We start from the raw sequence: 7,469 nt of genomic DNA, 5'->3' as shown, positions 1-7,469 counted from the left end.
GGGCAGAGCAAGCCAGTGGTGCGACCCCAGAGCCGCGAAGGCTGATGTCCTTGTAAGGGCCGGATTCGTGTGGCTGGTGGTCGGGACCTGTGCCTTGGCTGGGCCAGGTCAGGTAGTCTCCTTGAGAGGAGGGTCGGAGTATTGGTGGGGAGTCGGTGAGTTAGCTTGGGGAGTTAGCTCCCTTGAGAGAACGGGTGAAGAGGCCGTTACCTCTTCAAGTGTGAAGCTGTAACGGGCTCAGAGTTAATAAATATGGGTTGCCTCTACTTCAACTGTCTCTGTCGTCACGGTGTCCACTACATTATTATAATTAGTTTATTAATTAGTTGAGTTGTGAAGAGGCATGGCCTGCCATACCCACCGAGGTTCAGCATGACGGCATGGTTCTGCTTGATGTATGGAATCAGATTTACAGATTCAGAATATCAGAATTAAAATATGTATTGTACTGGAGGAATCCGATGAGGTGTCAGGGTCGAGATGGAACCCGCGACCTCCTGCGTACCAGGCGAGGGAGTTAACATCTCCTAGCCACCGCTGGTCACCGCACCAACTCCGCCCCCACACCCCTCCGCCCCTCACCCCACCGCCCCTCCGCTCAGACTAAAGCGGAAGCCCTGGAGTACGTGTGGAGCATCTTGCAGGGCGTGGAGGAGGAGGAGCAGCAGGAGGAGGAGTTCAGGGGATTTGAGCTGAGGGAGGTGCACAAGGCCAGGATGGCGATGTTCAGGCTGGAGCGCAGAGCCACCGCCTGCAAGGAGGCCCTGAGGTGGCGCTCCAGAGGATACGTGGAGGTGCGTAGCCTGCAGCGGTGATTTCTATTCCCACCGCAACTCCACACTCCCCTCTATTCTCACCGGAACTCCACACTCCCCTCTATTCTCACCAGAACTCCACGCTCCCCTCTATTCTCACCGGAACCCCACTCCCCTCTATTCTCACCGGAATTCTACACTCCCCTCTATACCCACCAGAACTCCACACTCCCCTCTATTCTCACCAGAACTCCACACTCCCCTCTATTCCCACCGGAACTCCACACTCCCCTCTATTCCCACCGGAACTCCACACTCCCCTCTATTCTCACCGGAACTCCACGCTCCCCCTATTCTCACCGGAACTCCGCAATCTTCTGTAGTGCTGATGGAAGTCGCCACTGCTGTTGATGCTACTGCTACATGTGCTCCTGTCAGGGCTGCTGCTGGTACTGATGCAGCCTATGAACTAAACGATGTTTATTTTTCTTATTGGTTCTTTCGGTAAAGTCACGTAGAAGGGAAGTAATAAAATAATAAAAATAAAACATAACAAAACAATTCTCACGACGTTTCGGCCACAACGCAAGCAGCCGTCCTCAGGTGAAAACCAGGTCTGTCGAGGCGACAGCGTCTGAATGATACAGCACACGTGCTTGGAGCATATATAAGCTGGGTTGGAAGGGGGAAAAGAGCGCCTTGACAAAAGAATATGCATATCAAGAGGCATTTAGCATATTTATGGGAAATGCAGGTATGTGATTAGTACTACTCATGCCCGTGCATTATGCAGGATTAGCAGCATCAAAGGGAGGGGATATGGGAAATGCAGGTATGTGATTAGTACTACTTATGCCCGTGCATTATGCAGGACTAGCAGCATCAAAGGAGGGATATGGGAAATGCAGGTATGTGATTAGTACTACTTATGCCCGTGCATTATGCAGGATTAGCAACCAGGGTGTGCCCCACTGAGCTGTGTAGCTGTTTTCAGAAGCGACTGGCTATCACAAATAAGAGCTCAACGAAGGACTTGTCATCATCGTCATTACGTGGACATTTATAGCAGCCAAATACTCAACGCATGACGTTGGTTCTATATGTCGAGGGAAAAAAACGGAGGACCCGGAGAAAAATCCACGCAACCACGGGAGGTATTCGCCATGAAAGTTGCACAGACAAGGAATTTACTATGGCCGGAAGGTGCATACATTCAACATGTAGGAATCTTAAAACTGAAATGAGTGGTATACAGTCAAACTATACTAAAATTACAAAGTCTAACTAATACTAAGGGGCTAAAGTATGTAAAATTGTGAATAAGTGTACAATATAAAATGTAAACTAGCCATAATATACAATCTAAAAATACAAAAATACAAATAGGGTAACATGTTGTAAACTATACAGTCGGGATGGAACCCACGACCTCCTGTAGACCATGCGAGGGAGTTAACATCTCGCCACGGAGGAGAGAGAGACACGCAGACTCCAAATATACAGCAGCTTCGTCAGGGTCGGATGGAACCCACGACCTCCCGTATACCACGAAGGTAGTCAACATCTCGCCGTGTTTGCCTGCAGGCTCCTCCGTGCCGCCGGCCTCCGCCCAGGCTGTGGCGGTGTCGCGCAGCGCTCGCTCTCGCTACGCCTGCGCCCGCGCGAGAGGAAAGTCTACACAGAGGTGGAGGAGCCCCAGGACGACGACTTCTTCTGTGAGACCCCCTGCTCCCTCTCACTCTCTCTCTCACTTTCTCACTCACTCCTCTCACTTTCTCTCACACTGTCACTTTCTCACACTCTCTTAGGGCCGTCCATTAATGGCGTCACGCGATTTTGGACCCCCCTCCCCCCCATCACACGACATCACAAAAGTCAGACCCCCCTCAAATGTGACGTTTCAAACTATTGTCATTGTAGTGCATATTTAATGTGGCACTGCAGTCTGATGTTGTAGGAGAAAACATTCTCACACATCGTCACAAATGTCTGACACGTCATTTATGGACGGCCCCTTACTCTAACTTTCTCACACTCTCTCCTATCTCTCTCTATTGCTCCCGCGCTCTCACTCGATATATTCCACCTGCTCCCTCTCACTCTCTCTCCCTTTCCCTCCCTCTCACACGCTCCCTTTCTCGCACTCTCACTTACCTCCCTGTCTTTTGCTCCCTCACTCAGGGATGCAGGGAGGGAGCAGGGAGGGTGACAGGGTTTACATCTCCGATGAGCAGCTAAATAATCTTCTTGGTTCTTTCGGTAAAGTCACGTAGAAAACGTGACTTTACCAAAAGAACCAAGAAGATGAATCCCTGCAGTCACGAAAGCTTTAAATCGAAATTTGAGCTAAAGAAGTTCACCATGCAGAGAGGGAGGAAAGGAGGCATCTGTCTGGAGCGCTCCTCACCCTCTCACTCTCTCACAGTGCCACTGCTGCTGCTGCTGTTGCTACTGCGGTTCGCCCTCCTCCCGCTGCTGCTGTGGCTCTCAGTCTGCGAGCCGTGCAGGGATTTCTACCTGGCGGAGTGCTCCGTGCACGGCCCGCCAGAGTTCATCGCGGACGCGGCCGTGGCCCCGGGAGTGGCCAACAGGGCCCGGCTCAGCATGCCCCAGGGCCTCACCGTCGGCGCCTCCTCCATCGCCGGCGCCGGCCTCGGGGTGTGGAGCAACAGGAAGAAGCTGCCCAAGGGGTGATGTTTGGGCCCTACCAGGGAGAGGTGTCTGAGGAGAACCCCGTGAGCGAGTACTGCTGCTGGTGAGCTGCTGCTGCTACTGCTGCAGCCTCCTCCTATTCCTACATCATCATCGTGTGTGTGGAGAGGAGGCTCGTGAAGGAGATGCAGAGAAACCCATAGCCTCACACAGTCACCCACAGACTTACACAGAGATCTAGAGACTGGCACAGAGAGACCCAGAGACTCACAGAGACCCATAGACTCACACAGAGACCCATAGACTCGCACAGAACCCATAGACTCACACAGAGACCCATAGACTCGCACAGAGACCCATAGACTCGCACAGAGACCTATAGACTCGCACAGAGACCCATAGATTCACACAGAGACCCATAGACTCGCACAGAGACCCATAGCCACACAGTCACAACAGACTCACACAGAGACCCAGAGACTGGCACAGAGAGACCCAGAGACTTTGCACAGAGACCCAGAGACTCGCATAGAGAGACCCACAGACTTGCACAGAGACCTAGAGACTTGAACAGAGACCCAGAGACTCACAGTGGGACACACAGACTCACACAGAGACCCAGAGACTCACACACAGAGACCCAGAGACTGGCACAGAGAGACCCAGAGACTTTGCACAGAGACCCAAGACTCGCAATAGAGAGACCCACAGACTTGCACAGAGACCTAGAGACTTGAACAGAGACCCAGAGACTCACAGTGGACACACAGACTCACACAGAGACACAGAGACTCACACAGAGAGACCCAGATACTCACACAGATGCTCAGAGAATCGCACAGAGAGATCCACAGTCTCACACAGAGACCCAGAGACTCGCACAGAGACCAAGAGAATCGCACAGAGACCCACAGTCTCACACAGAGACCCAGAGTCGCACAGATACCCTAGAGACTCGCACAGAGACCCAGAGACTCGTACAGAGACCTAGAGACTCACCCAAAGACCCCAGAATCACAGAGAGACCCAAAAATTAACGTAATTATTAACTTGTAACACACAGCAAAGACGGTGGTCACCGCATGGCGCGGCGCTTACAGATGCACTTCTGCGGCCGTCTGGAAGGTTCTTCCTTCCAATGTTAGGAAGCCACTGGGAGCTATGCACTTTAAAATCTTGTAGATTGAAAATGCATTTCTTTAGAACTGCTTTTAGTGTTTAGTTTGTTGTCCTTCCCCACCTCCGATCAGCACGGTTGGCTACGTGCGGTACGAAAGAAGTTCAACTTACAGTCCAACTGACATTAATTATCCGTGGATCCGCTCGTGTGCGTGTGTGTTTCAGATTTACAAAAACAAAAAGGATTGTGAATATGTTGATGCTCAGGATGAATCTAAATCAAACTGGATGAGGTGATTATTGTCTGAAGGACCACTACACAGAGATCAGAACCACTACACACAGAGACCAGAACCACCACACACAGAGACCAGAACCACTACACACAGAGACCAGAACCACTACACACAGAGACCAGAACCACTACACACAGAGACCAGAACCACTACACACAGAGACCAGAACCACTACACACAGAGACAGAACCACTTCACACCAGACCAGAACCACTACACACAGAGACCAGAACCACACACACAGAGACAAGAACCACCACACACAAGACCAGAACCACTACACACAGAGATACAGAACCAGACACACAGAGACCAGAACCACTACACACAGAGACCAGAACCACTACACACAGAAACCAGAACCACTACACAGAGACCAGAACACCACACACAGAGACAAGAACCAGCACACACAGACCAGAACCACTACACACAGAGACCAAAACACCACACACAGAGACCAGAACCACTACACACAGAGACCAGAACCAGCACACACAGAGACCAGAACCACTACACACAGAGACAAGAACCAGCACACACAGAGACCAGAACCACTACACACAGAGACCAGAACCACCACACACAGAGACCAGAACCACCACACACAGAACCAGAACCACCACACATAGAGACCAGAACCACCACACACAGAGACAAGAACCACTACACACAGAGACCAGACCCACTACACACAGAGACCAACCCTGGGCCCCCCTTGGTCGACTCGGCATCAAATGAGCACCCGGTACGGAGCGTGGTTCCAGCCACAACCACCCCACGTAGCGCCCAGTGCCGGCCCTTAATAGGCGCTCGCTAACGGCGCCCACCCCGCCCCCGCGTCTGCCCGCGCAGGTTCGTCAACTGCGCGAGGAATGAGCAGGAGCAGAACCTGGTGGCCTTCCAGCACCGGGGCAGATTTACTACCGCACATTCCGTGCCGTGGGCCCGCTCTGAGCTGCTGGTCTGGTACGGCGAGGAGTTCGCCCAGGAGCTGGGCATCGCCTGCGAGGCCGGGCCCTCGCGACGCCAGCAGCAGCAGCAGCGAGATGGCTCCTAGGGCCACCGCCAGAGACCTGCAGCCCGTGCAGCCTCACCAAGCGAGGAACACCGTGAGCACCGCTCACCAAGACTCACACTGCTCACCAGACTATAGCCACCACTCACCAGAGATGATAGCCACCACTCACGAGAGACGATAGCCACCACTCACCAGAGAGATAGCCACCACTCAGTAGAGATGATAGCTACCACTCACCAGAGATGATAGCCACATCTCACCAGAGATGTGGATGTAGCTACCACTCACCAGAGATGATAGCCACCACTCACTAGAGATGATAGCCACCACTCACCAGAGATGATAGCCACATCTCACCAGAGTTGGTAGCCACCACTCACCAGAGATGACAGCCCCACTCACCAGATATGAACCACCACTCACCAGAGATGATACCACCACTCACCAGAGATGATAGGCACCAGCCACACTGATAAGGTGGAAGTGAGTAACTGGTGTGGTGTGTAGTAGTAAACATCGCCACTGGGGAGACAAAGGCGGCTATGTGTGGTGCTGGCCACCCTCCCACTCGTGTGCCGTGTTGGCTTTCATTGGTGCCCATAACAGCACTTGTCCCAAAAGTATATACAGGCTATATGGGGGTTCTTTGTCTTTGTGTGTATATATAATGGAGCCCACTGCACTACGAACCTGGCCACCTGAGTTGATTCCCACTCACGGCCAACGTCAGTGGTGAATATTTAGGCCTCCCTAGGTTGACTCAGCCTCAAATGAGTACCTAGCTTAAACGTGGAAACATCGCCACTGGAGAGACAAAGGCGGTCGGGCCTAGTGTTGGCCACCTACTCCCTCGTGTGCCATGCCGGCCTTCATAGGTACTCGCAAACAGCACTTGCCCAACAGTCTGATATGGCTGTGGGAAACCTTTACCTTTGTGTATACACACACGTGTGCAAGAGTGTTCATGTCTAGATGTTGGTGTGTGCGCGTGTGTCTTGTTCCTCTGGGATGACGCAGGTGGAGTGGGTGTGGAGGTCACAAGGCTGCCGTGTCCTGCCTGCAACCGTCAGTTCATCTGCCGCTCTAGTCTACAACATCACGTGCAGAGGAGACACCCCACTAAGCCCAGTAACAAAAGTCATCAGTGTGACCAATGTTCATTCAGCACGGACTACAAGTGTAACTTGAAGAAGCACCAGAGAACACACACGGGAGAGAAGCCGTTCAAGTGCACCGTGTGTGAGAAGGCGTTTGCACACACACATCTTCACAGGCACCAGAGAACACACACGGGAGAGAAGCCGTTCAAGTGCACCGTGTGTGAGAAGGCGTTTGCACATACAAATCTTCACAGCCACCAGAGAACACACACGGGAGAGAAGCCGTTCAAGTGCACCGTGTGTGAGAAGGCGTTTGCACATCTACATCTTCACAGCCACCAGAGAACAATCTTCACAGCACCAGAGAACACACACGGGAGAGAAGCCGTTCAAGTGCACCGTGTGTGAGAAGGCGTTTGCAGACCATCCAGTCTTCAGCACCAGAGAACACACACCGGCCAGAATGCATTTTCTCATTCCCGTGGAAACAGAAAAGTCAGCCATCCTGAGCAAAACGCGCACAGCG

The 7,469-nt window shown here is 52.3% G+C and overlaps 1 pseudogene; it reads left to right on the top strand.

Moving 5' to 3' along the window:
- Window positions 1–380: 380 nt before the first annotated feature.
- LOC121852315 lies at window positions 381–5,882 on the top strand (annotated as a pseudogene).
- Window positions 5,883–7,469: the final 1,587 nt, after the last annotated feature.

Source organism: Callorhinchus milii, unplaced genomic scaffold (assembly GCF_018977255.1).
Source record: "Callorhinchus milii isolate IMCB2004 unplaced genomic scaffold, IMCB_Cmil_1.0 Scaffold737, whole genome shotgun sequence".
Classification (NCBI taxonomy): domain Eukaryota; kingdom Metazoa; phylum Chordata; class Chondrichthyes; order Chimaeriformes; family Callorhinchidae; genus Callorhinchus; species Callorhinchus milii.
Note: the sequence above shows the minus strand (reverse complement) of the source record. Positions and strands in the feature narration are given on the sequence as shown.